The sequence below is a fragment of the Apodemus sylvaticus genome, chromosome 16 (genome assembly GCF_947179515.1).
Source record: "Apodemus sylvaticus chromosome 16, mApoSyl1.1, whole genome shotgun sequence".
In the NCBI taxonomy this organism is placed as follows: Eukaryota; Metazoa; Chordata; class Mammalia; order Rodentia; family Muridae; genus Apodemus; species Apodemus sylvaticus.
Genome location: NC_067487.1, coordinates 35,503,009 through 35,526,904, shown reverse-complemented (window position 1 = coordinate 35,526,904; position 23,896 = coordinate 35,503,009). Strand labels below are relative to the sequence as shown.

The window sequence follows — 23,896 nt, the reverse complement described above, 5'->3', positions numbered from 1 at the left end:
ATACTTCAAGTGGAGAAATCTAAATAAATTAGAGAAATGAAAATGAGGAAGTGATTAGCAAACACTGGTTCTAGAGCCAGCATGGTGTGCAGGCTTACTAGCCTCAATGTGAACCTGGCCAGGCCGCTCAGTCTACGTACCAGTCTCCTGATCTCTAAGATACACACCTATGCCTTTCCACCATTCACCCCAACTCGTAAGAGATGAGTCACACTGGACCTACTAGCTAGCTCCCTTCCTTGTGTCAGAGCCACAAGCTTCAGAAAATGAAAGCGGTACGGAGCTAAACAAAGAATTTTCACCTGAAGAACTTCGGATGGCTGAGAAGCACCTTAAGAAATGTTCAGCATCATCAGTCATTAGGGAAATGCAAATCAAAACAACCCTGAGACTTCACCTTACTCCAGTCAGAATGGCTAAGATTAAAAACTCAGGGGACAGCAGGTGTTGGTGAGGATGTGGAGAAAGAGGAACACTCCTCCACTGCTGGTGGGGTTGCAAGTTGGTACTACCACTCTGGAAATCAGTCTGGCGGTTCCTCAGAAAACTGGGCACCTCACTTCTGGAAGATCCCTGCTATACTACTCCTGGGCATATACCCAGAGGATTCCCCGGCATGCAATAAGGACACATGCTCCACTATGTTCATAGCAGCCTTATTTATAATAGCCAGAAGCTGGAAAGAACCCAGATGTCCCTCAACGGAGGAATGGATACAGAAAATGTGGTATATTTACACAATGGAATACTACTCAGCAATTAGAAACAATGAATTCATAAAAATCTTAGGCAAATGGTTCGATCTGGAAAATATCATCCTAAGTGAGGTAACCCAATCACAAAAGAATACACATGGAATGCAATCACTGATAAGTTGATATTAATTAGCCCAGAAGCTCTGAATACCCAAGACACAACTCACATATCAAATGACTCCCAAGAAGAAGGAAGAAGAGGGCCCTAGTCCTGGAAAGGCTTGATGCAGCATTGTAGGGGAGCTCCAGGACAGAGAAGTGGGAGGGGGTTGACTGGAGAACAAATGGAGGGAAGAGGGCTTATGGGACTTATGGGGAGGGGGGAACTGGGAAAGGGGAAATCATTTGGAATGTAAACAAAGAATATAGAAAATTAAAAAAAAAAGAAAAGTCCTTGAGAAAGGAAGGAAAGAAGGAAGGAAGGAAGGAAGGAAGGAAGGAAGGAAGGAAGGAAGGAAGGAAGGAAGGAAGGAAGGAAGGAAGGAAGGAAGGAGGGAGGAAACGAAAGTGTATACTACTTCCTAAAAAGATGAGGAAATGCAGCTATGCTGCCTACATGCAGATTCTGAGAGTAAGCAGAAGCAAGAGACAGGTTATCTCACAAAACGAGCTTACTGACATGTCACTGATCCTCTTCCTAAGACCCTTACTAAATAGCAAATCTCTTCTCAAGTGTATCTGTGAGCAAACAATTGCTTCCAATGACATGTCTGAGTTGTCCTAGGGTGCTCACTAGTGTCCCAGTTGGTACAGGTGTCACCAGAAGTGAACTGCATGGAATGGCTGTCCTTACACATGCAAAGCAAAGTAGACGGGAAGAAGACAACCCTACTGGTTGGTCAGTGCTTAGTCTCACTGACACTCTGTGAAAAGACAGGCAGAGTGAGAGGGGAAACCACAGGACTGACTGCTTCAGCAACTTTCACAGAAGGCAACTCTTGCAGCAGCCCAGCAAGCGCTGAGCAGTATAGACATTTAAGAGCTCTAGAGACAATCTGCTGTTCTCTGGTCAGGGCTCTAGCTGGGAAAATCTGGGACCTTGACACATAACTGGATATTTGGCTAGCTATCTCACAGAAAGCTGGTTCTATTGAAGCCCTGATCCCAAACTCCAAGAGACCTCTGCTTAAAGACTCATGTCTAGAAGATCAAGAATGTTTTGTGTCCTAAAAGATGCTGCAAATGTCATCTCCTCAATAAGACAGCAAATATTCCTGATTAGGATCTGCCCCCTGCCTCCTATCTTGGCTGGTAGGATTAAATCTCAGTATTTCTCAGCTGGGGAAGTGTTGAGTCTAATAATGGAGAAACTAAGAGCTGTTGGCTAGCAGCTACTGGCAGGGGGCCTGGCATATCTTGATTCTGGATTTGGGGGATGCTTACTCAAGGGAGCTGGGATGCAGGACTAAATAAACACTAGATAAACAGTTCTTTGTGTTAGACTCGGGTTGGGACCTCCACATTGAGCCTGGAGTCTCCTCACTTCTTCCTTCTTTCTTTCCTAACCTGGGTCGCCTTCTGTACTTGAAGACTATCAGCCTCGTTTGGCTCCCTTCCCGTTTTCCTTCATTGGCATTTTGGAAATAGATTTAACTGTCTAACCCTGCCCTGGCATCTGCTTCCAGGGCAGGGTTAGAATCATAATATACGCAGACATTAGGGTGGAAGACAAGCAGAGGTTAGTAAAAGCATGCACTGCCTTACAGCTTTTGAAACTCAGTCAACGGGTAAGAAAACACTGATTACCTTCCTAGCTGATCGGAGACGTGCCCTCAGCTTGCCCCTTAGCACAATGGGTCTCAACCTGTGGGTCTCGACCCCTTTGAAGTTGAATGATCCTTTCACAGGGGTCACATATCAGATATCCCTCATATCAGATATTTACATCATGATTCATAACAGGAGCAAAATTGACGTTATAAAGTAGCAATGAAATCATTTTATGATGGAGGTCAAAACAACATGAAGAACTATATTAAAGGAGTGCAGCATTAGGAAGGTTGAAAACAACTGCCTTAACATTAAGAGGCATGTGGGTAAGGGGTCAGATGACTGAGCCATCCTAAACCACGTGGGTCTGATTTAACATCTAGCTAACCACAGATCCGATACTCAGCCTGGAAGAAATCAGCCATGCTGGCCCAGACAAGTATTATATGGTGCCATACAATTTTCTCAGAATTCAACATTCTGCCAAACACTATTCATCATAAACTAGCCCTGTTTCCCTTCTGTTCACCTTAACTGTACTTGAGTATACCTCGCACTTTAAATAACCACGGCACCCCTCTTTTGCCCATTTTGTGCCTACCTATGGGAGTTAGAAGTCACTCTAGCAATGTTTGTTAGCTCTGGCCATGGTTAGCTTCAGATAACCACTGTCTCTAGATGTTGTAGTTTATTTCCAGTGATTATAGCCATTGCTTTTATACATTCCCTGATATCAGGTTAACATAATGCAATACGGATGATTAAAAAGTGAGAGAAGAGACTGCTTGGAGACAGCTCATCCGGAGACATGGAAGGAGTAGCCATATAGCGCTTTTCTTTATGGTACTAGATGAACTTTTCCCTGTATTTCCTACCTGTTCTTCCTGGTGCTTTTCCAGTCTATTTTCCCTTCTCTTTCACCTATGGCTGTGACCAAATATCTAACAAGAAGCACCTTGGGCCAGGGAGGATTTGCCTTGGCTCCTAATTAGAGATTGCAGCCCATCATGGCAAGGAAGCTCATGGCAGCAGGAGCAGCTCACAGACGCGGCACTTCTGAGGTGTGGCACTAGGCGCTCGCTCACATCAGGGATGACCATAAAAGACAGGGCCTTTCCTTCAGTCTTGTGCTCACATTCGGTCTCTGTGGCCCAGTTCATCGCATATGGAAAGGCCCACCCTCTGAGACATCCCAAAATGTGCCTCACTAATTCATTTCTTAATCCAATCAAATTGAGAATGAAAATTAGAGAGCAAGCATTTCCTCTTCCCATTCATGACTCCCTTTTTCTTTCCTTTCTTTTAAAGACATGATTTAGAGATAAAAGACAGTAATGGCACTGCAGCGATAACTCAGGGGCTAAGTGATTGCAGGGTACACATGAGGGTGGAACTTCGGATCCCAGCACCCATGGATGCATGCTACACGCTGTCCATCGAAAGACCCACAATGGAGGACACCTAACAGTCCATTTATCATTCCTTAAACTGTAAAATGAAATAATGAAATATTTAGGATCCACATTTACAATGCAATAACATTTACTGAGAATCCTTTGTACATACAGCAAAGAACTAAAGATGGGATACGAGATCTTCTTGAAATGATGAACCAGTACGGCCACTGTACTATGATAAGTCCATCAGGTACGGAGTGTGACAGAATGCTTTAAGTGCCGACCTTGAGCCGCTGATGAGGAGCTCACACATAGAGAAGGACATATTTATAAGCAGGACTGCACCTCCCAGCAGGGTTCTAAGTCTTAGCTCCAGTTCGCTGCTGTAACCACCACAGCCCCACAGCAACCAATACAATTTAGCATTTATTTTTCATCTGTGTTTGGCAAAGGGACGGTCCAGCTTTCATTCACAAACAGGCTATGTCGCAATGATGTGCCTGTTGGGTCATTGCGGACCACGTGACTGCAGTGTATGACCACCTAGGGCTCTAGCTGGTGGCCAGCTGGAAGCTGCAGCTGCAGGAGAGAGCTCAGCCACTGAGATATGTGAGTCACAGGCAGAATATGACGCCAGTGCTCTGGAATCTTTTGGCTCCCTGTGTGCTTGCAACTTGAAATTCAAGGTGTTTACTTTAGTCTATAAAACAAGCCCCTTAAGGCTAGGGCAAAAGTTCCCTTCACACTAATCTCCTCTCTTATAAACCCGAGCTGAGATCAGTGGTATACCAGTCAGGTGCTCTAGATTTATGCTTTAGAAATGTGGATGGGAAAAAACCCACAAAGGGTTTGTACTTGTACATTTTCAAGAGGCATGAAGTGAAACAGCTTGTCTCTTCTTGGACTTTGAGGCTCTGGTTCATAATCTTGAGATATCATACAGAATCATTTAAGTTGACGATAATATCTGATTAGATTATTTAAATATCTGACATGTATAACTGTTCTGATTTTAAGCAAATACAATTTTGATTAGAAAAAATGGGGTAACCAGTACAGAATTACAGAATCTTCTACAGGTCTCCAAATGAGGATATCACTTAAATCACTAAGAGGAATGATTTAGGAACATCCTTCCAGAGACAGTCCAAGAACAGGGTTTCCCAGAGAATGCTGTGTATAACATCATCATATTGGAGGGACACAGCCAAGTAAGCCTGGGAAACTAGAGTTTATTTGCATACCATGGCCTCATCTTGAAGATTCACAATACACATCAGTATATTAAAAACCAGAGTCTTTTAAGCAACCGTCCTGGAATAAATCAACCTCTTTAACATTCTGCTAAGTTTGACCATGGAACTATTTTTCCAGATAACATACACCAGTATGGACTGAACTAATACTTTCTGGTCCTTAAGTGGGAAACATGCATCTTGAGCAAGGCTTGGGGGACTTGGCTGGAAAGGACCAACTAGTAACTATTTTAGACTTTGATAACTTTACAGATCCTGTCACAAGGGCTTACTTCTGCTGAGCAGCACAGACAGACACAGCACATGGACAAATGGACATAGATGTGTGTCAAAAAACAAAACCCCACAAAAGAGCATCCACAAAAGGAAATGGCAAACTAGATTTGGCCCCACACTAGCTGATTGGTGGGTTAGAAAACATATAATCTTTAAGGAAAAGCCCCATGCTTACTCGATCACTGTCAGTCCAAATGAAGGTGTCCCTTGTGATTTAGAAAGACTCTTAATTTGTTATATTGGTGGTGGTAATAATAACAAAAAAGTATGGTGATAATAGCAGCAGCTACATTTATCTAACATGTTGCTACTTGGGACAGCAACACTACATTCACTAATTTCCTCCTCTCTGAATTACACATAATTATCTCATTTGGCCAACAAGAAAACTTACCCATACATACATGACAAGAAACTGTCAAAGCAAAAAGTCAAACACTTGCCTCTGGCTCCAGGAGATAAGCCATTCACTCAAATATCTACTTTCTGAAAAGCTGTCATGTTTCCTTCTTTGAGCATACATGGGACAGTACAATCGTAATAACCCTAGGTGAATCCTTACAGCCCCAGGACAAGCAGTGTAGCAAGAGACTGGTAACACAGAATAACTGTTCCTCCTTCAAACTATGTAATACATCACTTTACACTACTACACATTTATCAGTCTAAGGCAGAAACTAGCTGTCTCTTGTCCAAACAGGGGCAATAAAACAAACCACCAGAACAACACACACAGCCCTTGCCCCCTCCCCCTTTGCCAGCTCCTAATTGGGAGCTAGGACATAGCGACAGTAGCTAGTAGTGGCTAACATTTACTGGTGTGGTCTACCGTGAGCTACACACTGGAGTCTGTTAAACCTGTTCACCCTTTGCATTTCCTCACAGTGCTGTGGGTGCAGTCATTACCAGCTGCCAAGGAGAGAGCAGGGTACATGATAAGGTAGGACTGGCTGTCCTGGGTCAGTTCCTCCTGACACTCAGTTGCAACTAATGTGGATCTGGACTGTTCGCACAGCACCCTACTGCTCCCTTACTAGGCTCTTCCTCTCTTGGAACACACAGGAGAATTGCTTGGTGAAAAGGAGAGAGATGCAGTAAGAATAAAGTGTGGCCCAGTGAGCACTGCACCCCTTTCTAGAAACCAATAAAGGATCACTCACAGGTCTATGTAAATTTGGTTCATAAGCAAGCAGTAATGAGAATTAAAGATCATATGGAAAACCTCTAAAGTAACTTAAAATTTGGCAAATAACAGAAAACAGAGGCTAATAATAGGACATCCCACTGTATGGAATATTTATTATTGTTTCTCCTCCAGCTCTTCAGTTTGGGATGGGAACTTAAGACTGCCTACTTCTCACAAATACAAATGTGAATGAACATCACGGTGGCTCCCGATTCAGCTCTTTAATTGAAGGGGAACTTGAAAACCACCATGCCAATGCCGGAAGCACAGTGCCATGGAATGACCTGCCTAGACAGGAGGGAAAGCCCGGCGGTGCCCCCTTTGAAGTCCAGCTGCCTGCGATTCACTGGCAGCCGACCTTCAAAGAGAGCCGATGCTTCCTTCCCTCAGCCTGGCCGCCAAGCTTCCCGGGCAGCTGGGCGACTTAGCCACTCTCTGCCCAGCTGTCTGTGAACTCTGGCAGTCAGTTCAAGTGAAGAGCAGTGAGGTGGTGGAGAAGTGGGGGCGGGAGAAGGAAGAGAGAAGGCGGGTGGCCGGCCCAGTGGCGCCAGGGAAAGGAGGAGGCTGGGGTTTCCTGGGAGTCAACCTTATCAAAGTCAGTCAAAAGACCACGCTTCCAAAGAGAGCACAATCCAGCTATACTACCAAGAGACCTGTCAGGGACCAGAGAGATTTCAAATCTGCATGCTTACCAACACTAAGTAAAGCTTAGGTGTGCCCTTCTAAACTCTGGTCTGGTTCCTGCAGAAAAAAAGTCTACTCTCGAAATGGGGATCTGGGGAATCAAGCCACAAGTCAATCATCAGGAATGTACAGTCCTTCCCTGAGTCTGATTTTCCAGCGGTTGGAAGCCAATGCTTCTTGAGGATGTTGGGGGGTGTTTGTTTTGTGACAACCCTCTGTTCCCCTGGCAGCCAATAGCCGGAACAACGTTTCTGAGCCTGTGCAGCAGATGCCTGGGGAAGACTGGCTCCTTTAACATAAACAACGCCAGTGTACAGTGATGTTTATCCTCAGGGACTGCACTCTAGACATGGTGAAGAGTGTTATCAGTTACAGGTGAAGAATGGATGCTAGATAAAAACAGGCCCTAAAGAAGTCTAACCAAGAACAAAACATCTGAGCTTAGTCCAGCAGGAGGCCAGCAAGATGGCTGAAACCATAGATGAATGGGAAAGAATGCCTGGGACAAAGGAAAACGATGTGCAGTTTAGAGTTCTCTACACGCTAGAGATAAAACGGGGGTGGGGGGTCTTAAAAGCTGGTAGGAAAGCTGCTTTTAGATTCTTTGAAAGACTTTCTCTAATTTATTACAACTTGAAAAGAAATGCACGGGTGAGCTGCTCCTGTACACTACAACAAAATGAAAAGACCTAAGTATTCCGAGAGATTCGCTCAGTAAGTTACTAGCTACAGCCTTTTCCCTGCCAAAAACTATAGCCAAGCAACCAGCTTTCAGTTTGTTAATATTAAAGACACACAATCCCCAACTAATTATTTAGATTTTTAACTATAATACTAAGTCCATTAAGTAGAGGAACAAATAGCATTTGTTGAAAGTCGCCCACTGTGCAAGCCCTTGTGTAGTCAGACCTTAGATGCATAAGGTATGCCTACATCTTAGGGCAGAGATGGGTTGAACTGTGAATTTATAAAATTGGTCTTATTTGCTTTTTATATATAGATTCTGTCCAAATCATGCGGGGAATTTCATCCATGGTTTGGATCTAAGATAGGGAAAATTAGTCACTGACTCCAAGAAGAGAGGGCAGTAATAATTGCCTGCTATAAACAGGTATTAATTAATAATACCTGTAGCTCCAGGTAGAGAGCTGAGCAGATAGATATTATAACAGGTATTAATAAAATTAATGTCTGTGGCTCCAGGCAGAGAGCTGAACAGATAGATGGTATGCCAAGATGGCTACTCTAGACAAAGAGCTGAAAAGACAGATGGTATAGAGATATATTGCTCCAATACACCTCACAGGATACTCAAATTCTGTCTAACGTGGGCTCCACAGGAATTCTGGGTTATTATTCTGCATGGCAAAATAGAAAAGGCTTAAGAATAGGCATGTACAGTATTTTAGTTTACTTCATTTGTTTGGATTGTTTTAATTTTCAAAATGGCTGTTGTGATGGTTTGTATATGCTCGTACCAGGGAGTGGCACTAATAGAGGTTGTGGCTTTGTTGGAGGAAGTGTGGCCCTGTGGGGATGGGCTTGGAGATCTTCCTCCTAGATGCCTGAGCATGCCCAGTCTGCTCCTGACTTCCTTTGGATAAAGATGTAGAACCCTCATCTCCTCCTGCACCATGCCTGCCTGGATGCTGCCGTGCTTCTGCCTTGATGACTATGGACTAAACCTCTGAACCTGGAAGCCAGCCCCAATGAAATATCTTTTATAAAACTTGCATTGGTCATGGTGTCTGTTTACAGATGTGATTGTGAGTGTTGTTGTTATATTAATCCTCTGGGAGGCAGGTTAATATAAAGGTTTTTCTGGTTACTGGCTCAAGGATATACTGATTTTGGAGAAAGGTTTTGTCTTTATTTTTTTTTTTAAATATAAAATTGTAACTTTTTTTTTTAAGATTTTTATTTATTTATTATATGTAAGTACACTGTAGCTGTTTTCAGACACAGGAAGAGGGCCTCAGATCTCTTTTTGGGTGGTTGTGAGCCACCATGTGGTTGCTGGGATTTGAACTCATGACCTTTGGAAGAGCAGTCGGTGCTCTTACCCACTGAGCCATCTCTCCAGCCCTTGTCTTTATATTTTTAAAAAAGGCGATTATTGTTTATACACCTTCCAGAGTAATATGGATCAGATTTGATAGAGGGAAACCCCCAGAGAACTAGATTCCAGAGAATTAACAAAAAAGTTATCTTGATGATACTAAGATGTGTTTTGAGATTTATATATTACAGAATATACAGCGTTGATGAGTCTCACCGTCAGACATGCTGAACTGACCTGCTTGAACTCCTGATGTCTTGGACTTTCAGCCGGATCCAGTCAGGACACACACATCAGAGACTAATACAATCTTTGGTGTGACCTTCTTAAGGCCAACCAACTCGCCCATTTTCCCAACCCTTCCCCCATTTCAAAAATATCTCAACGCCCATGTTCTGCTTGAAGAAGTTATGAAGAGTCATCGTCCCAGTCCCTGGGCTTTGGGGCTGAAGGTGATTATTCTAAGGTTGTCTTTCAAGGGAATTTAGAAATGGTCATAATTGAAATAGGGAGGAAATAGCTAGAATTAATTGTATAATTGTTACTAACTTCAAGTCATAATTTCTTATTTTGGTACAGAATTTATTTTGATACAAAATAAAGGTTTCATTAGTGTAAATTTCTTGTATTGATACAAAAATTCTAAATGTACAGGGCTTAGAAAGACAGAAGCACACTAAAACTGAAATGTTTAATTTTCTATTAAAATAAAATGGAACATAAACCAGGGATTACAAGTGGCTGTGGGGATGGATAATGGACAGTCAGAGTTTCCAAAATAAATAAACAGAACTTTTGAGCATTTGCAATTTCTGTATTACTTATTAAATCAAACATTAACTCGTCCATTCTCCTAACTTGTGGAGAACATAAGCACTTCCGAAGCCGGGAGTCACATGACAACCAGAGGTTCACACAACTGCCTAGTAAGCAAAGGAAGAAGCAGCTTAATTCTGCCCGAGGGGCAAGGATTTGCTACAAAGGTGATAACCTGTAGACGGGTCTGAAGAATATTTAGTGTCTTAGTCATGCTTTACTGCCGAGAAGAGACACTATGACCAAGGCAGCTCTTATAAATCATTTGACTGGGGCTTGCTTACAGTTTCAGAGGTTTAGTCCACTAGCAGCATGCAGGCGGGCACTGGAGCTGGAACTTAAAGCTACTTCATGATCCATAGGCAAAGAGAGATAAGGCACTGGGCTTTTGATTCCTCAAGCCCATCTGCCAATAAAACACTTCCTCCAACAAGGCTACATCTTCTAATCCTTTCAAATAGTTCTATACCCTGCTGAACAAGCATTCGAATATATAAGCCTGTAGAGGCCATTCTTAGTCAAATAACCACAATGACTGTACATGAATAACTATGTAGAGAAAAGGGTAAAATGCATTCTAGGCAAAGGTGATAGTAGCACTCTTTCTTTTTTCTTTAATTTTTGAGATATAACATAACCACAACATTTCTCCCTTTCCTTTCCTCCCTTCAAGTCCTTCCATGTACCCCTTCCCACTATTGTTCAAATTCATGGCCTCCTTTTTCATTAATTGTCATTATGCGCATATATATGCACATATGTGTGTGTGTACCATTATACCCTGTTCAATATACTTTTTTTCTTTGACAAGGAAGCGAAAGAATAGTGTATTTAGATGCAATACTTGATCATTTAGTAGCCTGCTGGTAGAGCTCTTTTCATAATTATCTAGGCCTAGAAAACTAGGCCTAACTTCTTGAGCTTCAACTTAGAAGGTACCTACTAAGAACACGTGCCTTCAAATCGCATAACAAATGACTCCCATGAAGAAGTATGGAGAAGGTCCTGATCCTGGAAAGGATTGATCTAGCATTGGAGGGGAATATAAGGACAGAGAAGAAAAGGAGGGAGGTAATAGGAGAATGGATGGAGAGAAGAAGGTTTATGGGACATATGGGGAGGGGGGATCCGGGAAATGGGAAATCATTTGGAATGTAAACAAAGAATACAGAAAATAAAAATATTAATTAAAAAAAAGAACACGTACCTTTTTACAACAGTGCTTATAATACTTTGTGGAGTAATGAAGACACATGAGCCTGAACATAACTCTTCAACAGAACCACCAGTCTATAGCCATATTAACCTATTTGGATGATTTGAAACTTATCCATAATAATTTTTAAACAAAGTGACTTACCTAAACAGAAACAAATTGACTAGAGAGGGTTTCCTGTCTATTCTCTATATGGTTTCTAGTCTGGTTCCTGTTTGAAACTCATCTCTTGGATAAACACATTATACAAGTGCAGTGAGAACTCCATGTAACACAATTAAATTGTGCTAAGCCATGGCAAGTGTCATGAAAGGGTGTCCTGGAAATCAGGCAGTTATCTTAAAGGAAACACAATCAAAAGGTATCCCTTTAAACTTGGGCTAAGACAGTGGCTGCTGATCCCCTATAACACCTCACTGCCTGCTAGTTGCACTACCATACAAGCCGTGAATTCTCCGGCAAATGGGGCACTATGCCAGGACGAAGAGACACCCAGAGAACTATGAAAGGGTTCCTGATCACTTGACCTTACAAAGACGACCAAATGCATACAAATGTGAAGAATCAAATCACAATATAAAATAGTAACCATAAGACAGTATTTATTCTTACAAGTACATTCCCAACTTGTACCTTTACAATATTTTATTTTAAATTCATACATCCCCATTTCACAAGTGAAAAAAATAGTTTGAATGGTTAATTAGATGCAATTAATTTAAAATTTAAATCTATACAGTTTGATTCTGATGTGTGATCTCTTACCTAACACTGATGGAAAATGTTTAAGGTAATTAAAAAAAGAACCATCACTTCTTTCCCAGGACACACATACCCCTCTCCCTAGGCCTTGAAAGTAGCTGCCCATAAATGTGGGAGGGGTTGTTGAGACTGAGGAAAGTACTAAGTCGGAGGTCTATGGGGAATCACATGACATGATTAGAAGCACCACTTGGGTAGAACACAGAGCACAGAATGTAAAGCAGGAAGATTAGCAGTCAGATTACAAGGGCTTTGATGGGGTAGATGGGACGGCTGCATTGTCTGGCTAAGGGACTCAGACTCTAATAACACTCTTGTCCTGGGGTCTACTCAGGTGAGCTATTCTTAGCTTCTAACTCTCATGCAATGTTTAGCAGCAGACTTTCTAAATCAGCAGGAGAGGAAGCTATCCAGGGATAAAAGATCCCTCCTTCCCCTTCCAAATCTACTGGCAAACAGCTGGTTAACTCCTTTAGCACTTTGACTCTATAAAATAAAAGAACATCTGTTGAAATGTTGCTCTTTCAAGAAAGGATTGAAGGGACGAGGAAAAGCTGGGTGGGTGATGTACAGGGGTTAGGAAGGCCAGTTTCTTTTCTTCCTTAGGGAGGAGCTCAACAACACAGAAGAAGCTGGGTACAGTATAATTTCACAGCTCAGGAGCAGAGGCAGGATGATTGTACCAAGTTCAAGGACAGCCGGAGCTGAATAATGAGGCATGTGCACACACAGACACACACAGCTATAAATGGAGGTACATATGTGCACTACATATACATAGAAAGACAGAGGGGGGATTTCAATTAACCATGTTGCACATAATCCTCAAATTTCAATCTCACTCCAGTCCATGCCAAAAGAAAATAGCTGCACAAACATAATTCTATCTCTAACAACAAAAATGACAGGAAGCAACAATCACTATTCCTTAAGATCTCTTAACATCAATGGACTCAAGTCCCCAATAAAAAGACATAGACTAGCAGACGGGATATGTAAACAGGACCCAGCATTTTGCTGCATACAGGAAACGCACCTTAGTGACAAAGTCAGACGCTACCTCAGAGTAAAAGGCTGGAAAACAATTTTCCAAGCAAATGGTCCCAAGAAACAAGCTGGAGTAGCCATTCTAATATCGAATAAAATCTACTTCCAACCAAAAGTCATCAAAAAAAGATAATGAAGGATAGTTCATACTCATCAAAGGAAACATCTGCCAAGATGAACTCTCAATTTTGAACATCTATGCTCCAAATGCAAGGGCACCCACATTCATAAAAGAAACTTTACTAAAGCTCAAAGCACACATTGCACCTCACACAATAATTATGGGGGACTTCAACATCTCACTCTCAGCAATGGACAGATCATGGAAACACAAACTAAACAGAGAAACAGTGAAACTAACAGAAGTTATGAACCAAATGGATTTAACAGATATCTATAGAACATTTCATCCTAAAACAAAAGAATATACCTTCTTCTCAGCACCTCATGGTACCTTCTCCAAAATTGACCATATAATCAGGTACAAAATGTGCCTCAATAGATACAAGAAGATTGAAATAATCCCATGCATCCTATCAGATCACCACAGGCTAAGGCTGGTCTCCAATTTAAAAAAAAAACAAAAAACAAAAAACAAAAAAAAAACAGAAAGTCCACATACACATGGAAGCTGAACAATACTCTACTCAATGATAACTTGGTCAAGGAAGAAATAAAGAAATTAAAGACTTTAGAATTCAATGAAAATTTAAGATACAACATACCCAAACTTATGGGATATAATAAAAGCAGGACTAAGAGGAAAACTTATAGCTCCAAGTGCCTCCAAAAAGAAGCTGGAGAAAGCATACACTAGCAGCTTAACAGCACACCTGAAAGCTCTAGAACGAAAAGAAGCAAATACACCCAAGAAGAGTAGACAGCAGGAAGTAATCAAACTCAGGGCTAAAATCAACCAAATAGAAACAAAAAGAACTATACAAAGAATCAAGCAAACCAGGAACTGGTTCTTTGAGAAAATCAACAAGACAGATGAACTTTAGCCAGACTGGTAACCTTGAATGCCTCTGACTTTCTGTTAGAATGCCCCTCCCCCTGCCCCCCCACCACGCCATTGGTTGACAACTTGACTCTTTCTTCTCCTCTCCTGTACGTTGTAGTCCTCACATCTTTTCCTACATGGCTGTCTTCTTGTGTAAATGTGCAGTGCATCTTAAAGTGTTTTTCCTTCTAATTTGACTTTTATTAAGTTGAACAAAAAACTATACTTTTTTTTAAAGAGCTTACCAATGAAAATCCACAATGTTACACCTCATGTGCTGTCTAAAGGTCATCTCAAACACTATGCAGAGTCAATTCAATGCTCCTAATAAAAAGTAAATTAATGTCTTTTTAAAATTAAAAAAAAATCTATTTATTTGGGAACGTGCAGAGCACAGGCAAGGGCACGCGTTTTGAGGTCAGGGAACACCCTGAAGGAGTCCGTTCTTTCACTCTACCATGTGGATTCCAAGGACACAATTCAGGTTTTCAGGCTCCACAGCAAGTGTCCTTACCTGCTGTGACATCTTGCTGGCCCTAATGTCCTACAGCAGAAGTTTAACAGAATCAATTGAATTTAAAAAAAAAAAATGTTTAAAAAATTGAGCTTGCCTAGTATATTAGAACTCCTGAGTTGGATTCCCAAACATCATGTCATCAAAAACAGGTATGATGATGATGATATTAATAATAGCAAATTAATGCTTCAAACGATTGTTTTAATAAACGAAACAAGATCTCGTTACTTTTCCCATTAATAAAAAAGGTATATTTATTCTAGTCATGACTCAAAATCCCATGACTAGCAAACTGCAAAAAGTAGGAGATATTCCATTGTGTTATTTTCATTGATTGATTATTCTGGAGCACAGGAGTGGAACTAGTACACAGCTGATGCTGGGCGCTGAACCTAGGACTGTGAACATGCTATGTTCTAGCCCCAAGCTACATTCCAGCCCACAGTGATGGTTTATTCAAAGCCAAAGAAAATTCCCAAATTACCAGTTTCGTCCACTGATTCCAGATTACCAAAATGGTTATACTGGTGTTTTATTTTATAGACACTTCTCACAGTTGAGCCGCCAAGAGACTGCCACCACAGTACAGCTCTCTTACGTTCTCGTTCTCTCTCTCTCTCTCTCTCTCTCTCTCTCTCTCTCTCTCTCTCTCTCTCTCTGTGTGTGTGTGTGTGTGTGTGTGTGTGTAAATTTTTATTTTAGAATGCAAAACTTTTATTATGTAGTTTAAGTCAATACAGGAATAAATCCTATCAGGTTTTGAAGGGAGGAGCAGCTTCCTAAAGGTCGAGGGAAACAGAAGGAACGTAGCATAAACTCGGGAGGAAACTGGGTGGCGGGATGATTTTTCAGGAAAGCCCGGAAGGGCTTGGGGCTGGAGCTGCAGAGCTGACAAGAGGCACTGTTCTCCATTCTTACCACACTCAGCAAACATCCTGAAGTAATCTGCCCTCTAATTTGGAAGTAAAATGCTTTGCATGGCTATTTAAATTATTTTAACATTAGACTTAACATATTCAAGACAGTGGAGCCCCACCCCTAAGCCTCCTACCACAGATAAAGAAGAGCATTCCTCCCCTCACACATCCATCCCCAATGTGATGGCTCAGAATGTATAGAGTGGTGAACACAAGATCTCGGAAATGTTCAGTTAGGTCATGTCCCAACACTACGTAGTAAGACAACAAATTATAGAGTATTTTAAAACATGTTCTATATAAATTAAAAGAAGCATAGTAGGCAGTGGGGAGGTGACTAAGTAGCTTAAAAAAAAAAAAGTACATTACACAAAAACTGATGACCTAAGATCAACATACAGATCACGTCACCCAACTCCCACAAGCGTCCTCTGACCTCCTCATACACAACGCATGTCCACACTCACACATGCGCACAGATGACAACAGCAGCAACAACTTCTTAAAGAGAACTGGAACTGGGTGTTCTCCTTAGTGATAACTGTATTTTCTTCTCAAGTGTGAGGCCCTGAGCTCAATTCCCCAAAACCATTCACCTATGACATAAATACATACATACATACATACATACATACATACATACATACATACATACCACCAAGCTGAATTGTGATGTCTAAAACAGAAGTTACTAAGAGCTAATGGGAACTGTTGTGGTTGGCTCTGTTGCTATGTACTGTAACACTAAATATTGTCACTGGTTTCCTCAGGGAGGAGAGAATCTACACTTACACCAAGTAATGCTATGTGACCTTACTCCTTAATTTAAACTCTGGGATGAATAAAGGTGCCAGCAGCCTATAGCTTGGCAGAAAAGAGATAGGTGAGGTTTCGGGTCCTGGGCTTGGTGTCTGAGGAGGGGAAGGAGAAGAAGGTGGAGAGGAGAAGACATCATGTGCTTTATAGCTTATTATTAGTATAAAGGTTTTGTGTCTTTTATCTGGGAACTGGATAATCTGTGAAACCCCCGAATTGACAATAAATATTTACTACAATTTAAAAAAGAGCTAATGGAAACTGGCAGTATTATGTAGCTATCATTTACATTTTTTATTCATTCCTTTAAATTTTCATACAGTGTATCTTGACCATATCCCAGGGACCTCCTCATGGCTCCCTTTCAATGCCCCCAAAATCCACCATCCCATGTCTTTCCCAATTTCCTGTCTCCATTTACTTTAACACACTGAATACAAACACGGCACTACCCACGTGCACGTTGGTGCAGAGTCATCCCTGATGGTGAGTCCCCCAGAAGTTCTTTCATCAGTCAGGATCTTCCTATACATCCTGGGCTTTGGTGTTTACTTCTGAAGCTCAAATTTTTCCTTTCAAGATCTGTGAAGAATTGTGCTGAGATTTTGATGAGAACTACACTGAATCTATATATTGTTTTTGGCAGGATACCTTATTATTATATTAATCTTTCTGATTTGTAAGCATTTTCTGATATCTTCTTCAATTCCTTTCTTAAATGTCTTAAAAGTTTTTATCATACAAGTCTTTCACTTGGTTGGTTAGAATTATCCCTAGTATATATGTGGTACTATAAAAGGTATTGTTTTTATATCCTGTAATAATTATTTTCTCAGTCTGTGTCATTTGTATGTAGGTAAGTTACTGATTTTTGTATCCTGCTACTTTGCTGGTAGTGTTTACCAGCTGTAGGAGTTTCCTAGTGGAAATTTTAGGGTCGCTTATTCCTACAATCATGTTGTCTTCAAATAAAGATATGTTACCTTCTTCCCTTCCTATTTCTATGACCTTAATCTCTTCAGTTGTCTTACTGTCCAAGCTAAGACTTCAAGTACTACACTGAATACACAAGCAGAGAGTGGACAACTATGTCTTATTCCTGATTTTAGTAGAATGCTTTGATTTTTCTCTCCGAGAGAATGAGGCTGTGGGTTCAGATGGCAGGGGAGGTGGGGAAGATCTTGGAGAAGCTGGTATTTCATGAACTACATTGTATTAAATATATCATATGAAAAATATATTTTCAACAAAAAATAGAAAAAGGAAATTGAATTAATTATTTTCAGTAAATAAAGACATGAAAGATAAAGAAAATAATAAGCTCTGCTAACCACTGGAAGGAAACCACTGTGCTAGAGAGACCAAGAACGTACAGGGTGCCTGGGGCTATCCAGTGGCTAAGACGCAAACAGAAATGGGCCGCCATCCAGTCACTTACTTAGTTGCTCTTGAAATAAATACTTGCTATAAGATACCCATTACTTGATTATAAGATATCAATATGCAAAAAAGTGCATAGTTATCAGAAGCACTAGCAGAAAATGCTTGTACATATTTGCTAGAACTACAGTGAATGGGGTAGAATGGTATGAGAGAGAAATTCTAAATATAAGAAAGCACACAAGGCACCAAAGGAATAAAAGAGCTGCTGTCACACTTGAAAGGTCACTAGTAGTGGTCATAGTACAAGTACTGAGTGCAAAACTCAGTCCAGAGATGAACAGCAGTGTGCTTGTCATGAATACAATCCAGGAAGCAGATGAAAGGACAGTGATGCTGGCTCAGCAGGTAGCCCATGTGAAGTACATAGCATACATCTTTAGACTCCATCTTCCTCTGGTCCAGGAAAAGGAATCCTAAAGAAAATCCTAAGGATATTACCTATATCTCAATTTTCTTCCAGTCAGTGTCAACTTCAGTACTTTCTAACTGTCTTATATTTCTAGCTGGGATCCCTGAAGGAAAGTTCCAGTTGTTGTTAAGGCAATGGAAGTGCCTCATTTGCTTGTTTAACTTTCCGATCTTGTCATCCCCTATACTTTTTTTTTTTAATTTGAAGGGACAATTTACAGCTTACTGAAGTCAAGAATAAGCACTGCTTTAAGATCAAAAGGTGAGCTGACACAGAGGGCAAGAATCTGTCCAGAGCTGAAACCAAAGTGTGGGCTACTTTCAAGACATTTTAGCCTAGAGGGAAAATCCTTAGATCTAAATGTCAGCATGGCCTTTTAAAATTATTACTGTGATTATTTTTAACTCCATCATTCTCTCAAAGGAAGAAACCATACAATGTGGTCTATGTACCAGGACTAGTAGACACATCAGAAAGAGTAAGACATCTACAGAATTATTTAGGAAGATAGAAAGGGTAAGAATCTACAGAATTATCAAGAAAGTACAGTGATGATACAGGAACATTCACTGTATGTTCCAATATGGCACTGGCAATAAAAACAAGCTTTGATTGTAGAGGCCTTTCATTTCTTATATTCATTCTTGAGGGAGGGAGGGAGGCAAGGGAGAGAGAGTCTCACTGGTTGGTGTATGGATTTGTACATGTCCTAAATATTTAATCCTTATACCCACAGATAAGTGTAGTTCTCATCCCCATCAAGGACTTCTCTTTGCAACAAATACAAAAATCACAAAACCCTACCACCCATCAAAACTGTGACACCAGTCCCAGTGAATACATGTATGATACAGCATCTGCACATAGGGTCAGGGACTGTTGAGGAAGAGAAGGAAAGATAATGAAAGCCAGAGAAAATCAGGGACTTCGCTGTGAGACTGTGTCTCCTAGGAATGTCAAAAGCCACACACATAAAGTTTTATCAACATGGCTGACTAAGCACAACGTGAATGAGGACAACAAAAGACATCTAAGGTCGATGGGGGAAGCCCGTGAGGCCACAGCCCCACACGAAGAACTACAGGCAACCTAGGAATGCTGCGCGCAGGAGAAACGGCCTCCCCAGGGAGAGGACACTAAATGGTTATCCAATACCAATTGGTCATCCCTGAAAACACACACACAAGAAATATTATATAGACTGAGCAGGTTATACATAGGAGTATACAAGCATATACACGTAACAACAACTAATGAGGGAAAAAGCCACTAATTTCAAAGAGAACTAGGGAAGGTATATGGGAGACCTCAGAGGGAGGGAAGGTGAGAATGATGTAATTATAATCGCAAAAATAAAATAAACAGTTTTAAAAATAAAGGTTAGAAAAAAGAGGATCAGTGCAGCAGTGTAGGGGAATACCAGGACAGGGAAGCGGGAAGGGGTGGATTGGGGGACAGGGGGAGGGAAGAGGGCTTATGGGACTTTCAGGGAGGGGGGATCCAGGAAAGGGGAAATCATTTGAAATGTAAATAAAGAATATATTGAGGAAAAAAAGAGGTTATTAACCTTGGAGGGAGATGAGGTAGGAAGGGTAGGAAGCCTCAGGGAGAGCTGGAGGTAGAGGCGGCTAGATGTAGCTCAATATACACTATGTAAATACATAAAACAGTCAAAGAACAAGAGATCATAAAAAAACAAGTTTTATAAGTCAGATGAATAGAATAGGTATCTTAAACGTTTTTAGAATCTTCTTACCTAGTGAAATTAAAGGAAAGATAGGCTCAAGACAATAATCTCAACCATTGGGAGGTTGAGGTAGGATGATGGTTCTAACATCAAGACCAGCCTGTTCTATATAGTGAGTTCTGGGTCAGAAATCAGTGAAATGGCTCATGGTAATTCTTTTTACTCCAATGTATTCTAAAATATTTTCTTATACATAGTATTTAAAGAAAATATATGCAGGGGGGACGCAAGTTTGGAGACAGGGTTTCGCTGTGTAGCCTTGTCTTTCCTGGAATTCACTCTGTAGATCAGGCTGGACTCAACTCGGAGATCTGCCTGCCTCAGCCTCCACTGCCTGGCTTTTTTTTCCATGTGAGTTGGTGTTTTGTCTGTATGTATGCCTGTGCTAGGGAGTTGGATCCTCTAAAAGTAGAGATACAGACAGGATTGTGAGCTGCGACGTGGGAGCTGGGAATTAAACCTGGGTCCTCTGGAAGAGCAGCTGGTGCTCTTAACCACCAGGCTATCTCTTCACCACTGCCACCCATTTAACTTTTTAAAGGTGGTGAACAAAACAAGGCTATTTATTGGTGTCTCTGGGGGTGAGTAAATGAAAATTTAGAAAAAACACACCCAAAGGGAGTAAAACATTTATATAAGGAGTAGCAACAGCTTAGGTTTTGAAATCCTACCCCTGACTGGGGCCAGATTCATAATGTGATGGAAACCCAAAGATTCTAATCATGTATTAAGACTCAGGTCTGATCACTGTATCACAAACGAGACTCTCCTAGTAGACATAAACTGTTACCCATCTCTCAAGACTCATCCAAACATCCCTCAAAGTTTCACTGCGGTAAGTTAGCAGTCTGTTCGAGGAAAGCCAAGTTCTCGCGGGGACTGTCAGTAAAAAGTTTAAAAGTTACTCTTGAAAGTGTTCCTGCCTTGTTTAAGGACCAGGGACTCTGCTCTGCCCGGTTTAAGTCTCACTCTTCATGTTCATGGTTCTTATGCTCACTGGTTAAGTCTCTTGTACGATTCTTCCAATGGCTCTACCCTTTACTTAACTATGATGCCAGCGTCCCCTGTGGTAGACTATAAACTCTAAAGGTTCAACAGTTCTCTGATGATGAGCATGGTGAAGAAATTGTATTTCAGGTACAAAGTAAACCCCTGACTCCTGATTAGCATGTTTTGGGAATAATAAGGCCATTCAACTACTTCAAATTCCCTGTGTCATATATGAAAAAGTATATAGTATGGCTCCAGGGTAGAGCATTTCACTGCAAACCTAAACGAATATCCTTGGCATACAGAAGTGCGCATGAGCATTTTACATTATCATGTTGTCTATTCTGACAACTACAGTTGTTAGTCTCAATTTGCAGATGTGAAAAACTAAGTATTCAAAAGGAGTAAAGCCTGGTGTGGTGGCAAACACCTTAATCCCAGCAGATGTGGCAGGAAACCACTTCAGCTATACAGTGAGTTTGTATAGCCAGGGCTACACAAGACCCTGCTTCAGTAAGACAATAATCAAAGCTCCTAAATACTTGTTTACTGCCATACAACCAGCAAAAAGTTTTACACATAAGAAACCTAGATCTATTCTACTTCAAAGGCATTGGCTTCAACCAAGCTATCATAATTTTCTTTGAGTGCTTGAGGACAGTAGCTAATTATTCCTTTATGTTTCTGAAGCCTATACTTAAAGGCACATGCACACCACACTCATTCGCACACACATACACACTCTTTGGCCGACAGTGCAGTTCACATACCTAGCCTACCAAAATCACAACTTAACAGTACTCTGCAGTGCACAGCCCAGGGTGCTTCTCGAGTGATCGATTGCTGATGGAGAACTGAGCTCTCTAATGTCCATACCAAGGGACAGTGTCATTCTGCCAACTCATGAGAGATTACCTCCTCTGTCCCCAAGCCTGTTAGCACAGCTTCTAATGCATGTCTATTGTACTCACATGGTGGGAGAGTCAGAAGAATCCACATTGGACCATCTAAGTCAGGGGCTGCCTACCTGGTATAAGAAGTACACTTTCTAAGAAGGTGGCTTTAAGAATGCAATGGATCATTCTGTGAAATAAAATTATTTTTAATTTATCAATATATACAAAAAATTATTGTCATAGCTGAATAGATAGCACAGTGGTGTTGAGAGCTCCTGCTGCTTTTACAGAAGTGGAGTTTGATTCTTAGAGCCAACATGGCAGCTCTCAACCAATGGCTCTGACCCTCTCTCTCTGGCCTCCTGGGCACTGCAATGCACAGGATGCACAGACACATGCAAACAAAACGCTGATATGTATATAATAATTTTTTAAATTTTTAAAAAAGTAAGCATCACAAATTTAGCTGTGGCTTTTTTTTTTTTTTTTTTGCTATAACTTCAAACTAGAAGTTCAGTGTGCTGTCTAAGATCCTTCCCTTGTTGAACACAATTTATGTGTGGGAAAACATTTATGCCCCATCCAAGTATATTTAGTATCTCCATATGTTTTAACTCACAATTTGGAAAGCTTTGTTCTACTACTAAATGGTTTATAGGCAAACCTTCCTAGGTTTAAAAATAAAAATACCAAAATGTCATCTGGCTACTAGATCTAGTCAATGACAATTCCATCTAAGTTATGGCCACTTAAACTTAGCAAAATATTTTAATTTTATGCCATTTTTATAATCTTGATTCATTATCTCAGTGATAAAATATAATACATGAATACAGTACAGGATGAATTAGTGCTTTAATGTATATGGACGTGTCACTATATTTTTCTGAAGGGAAGTATATATAAAATTTAGAAGCTCTTTTCATTTAAGTGGTACCATTTAAAAACACAGCTAATGAGGGAAGGCCTCTGAGTGGCCCCTTGCTTGGCCACTTGGGACCAGACTGATCTCTTCTCTGCTTCAGCCTCTTCCTCCATTTCACAGCCATCCTGCCCTGCCTGTGCTCCTCCCTGCTATCTCTCCTGCTTCTCTTTCCTCTCCCTCAGTTCTGCTCATTCTGTGGGGCAGCAGATAAGAAAGAGGATTTTCCTATGGAACCCATTCTGTGAGGCAAATCAACCCCCCGAGAGTAAGTTTTGCCTTTAAACAACCTCTAGTAAAGAATCCTCAAGTCTTTCCCGATGCCAACCCTTACAGCTGATCAGAAGGCTGGCATCCACTCCTAAGAGACCCTAGAGATCGCATCTGGACATACAGTACCAGACTTCCGGGAAGAATCCGAGATCTACTCAAATTCCATTAGACATAAGAATACTAAGCTCATGGAGCTGAATAATAACCAAGTATACTGAAAACATTTAGAGTACTTCCTGTGACAGAGCAGACTAGCTCAGATTTTAAGGGCAAATGTTGCTGCACATAGGGGATTGTGATTGTAATCTGAGTACTGGGAAAGAAGAATCAAATTGATCCCTATAGGTCCTAGTGAGAGACCCTGTCTCAAAACAAAAATGGTGGCTGGTTCTTGAAGAACAACATGGGAAGTTCTCCACACCGTGCACACATGTGCACAAGCACCTGCACACATCTGGGCACGTACACATGCATGCATACAGAGAAGGTGGGAGTGGGAAGAGAAAAAGAGAAGGAAAAAGCCTAGAGCTGTCCAGGTGTGACTTGTAGAAGGCCAAGTAGGAACTGGCCTTAACGGTTCTCTGACAGTGTTAACTGCCATGATTCTCATTCCTATTTCTAACATTGCTAGTGCTGGTCCTGTTATTATTGTGGATGCTGAGGTGCAGGGAAGGAGAGAGCTCTCCCTCCAGTCAATCTCTGTATGTTACATCCAAACAAAGCTAACTCGTTTAAAATTTATTTATTTTTACTTTTTATGTGTATGAGTGTTCTACCCACATGTATCTATGTGCATTGT

The 23,896-nt window shown here is 41.1% G+C and overlaps 1 protein-coding gene across 1 annotated transcript in view; it reads right to left on the bottom strand.

Moving 5' to 3' along the window:
- The window catches only part of Wdr70 (WD repeat domain 70), a 232,460-nt gene that overhangs the window by 52,533 nt on the left and 156,031 nt on the right, over nt 1-23,896 (bottom strand). The window lies entirely within an intron of this gene.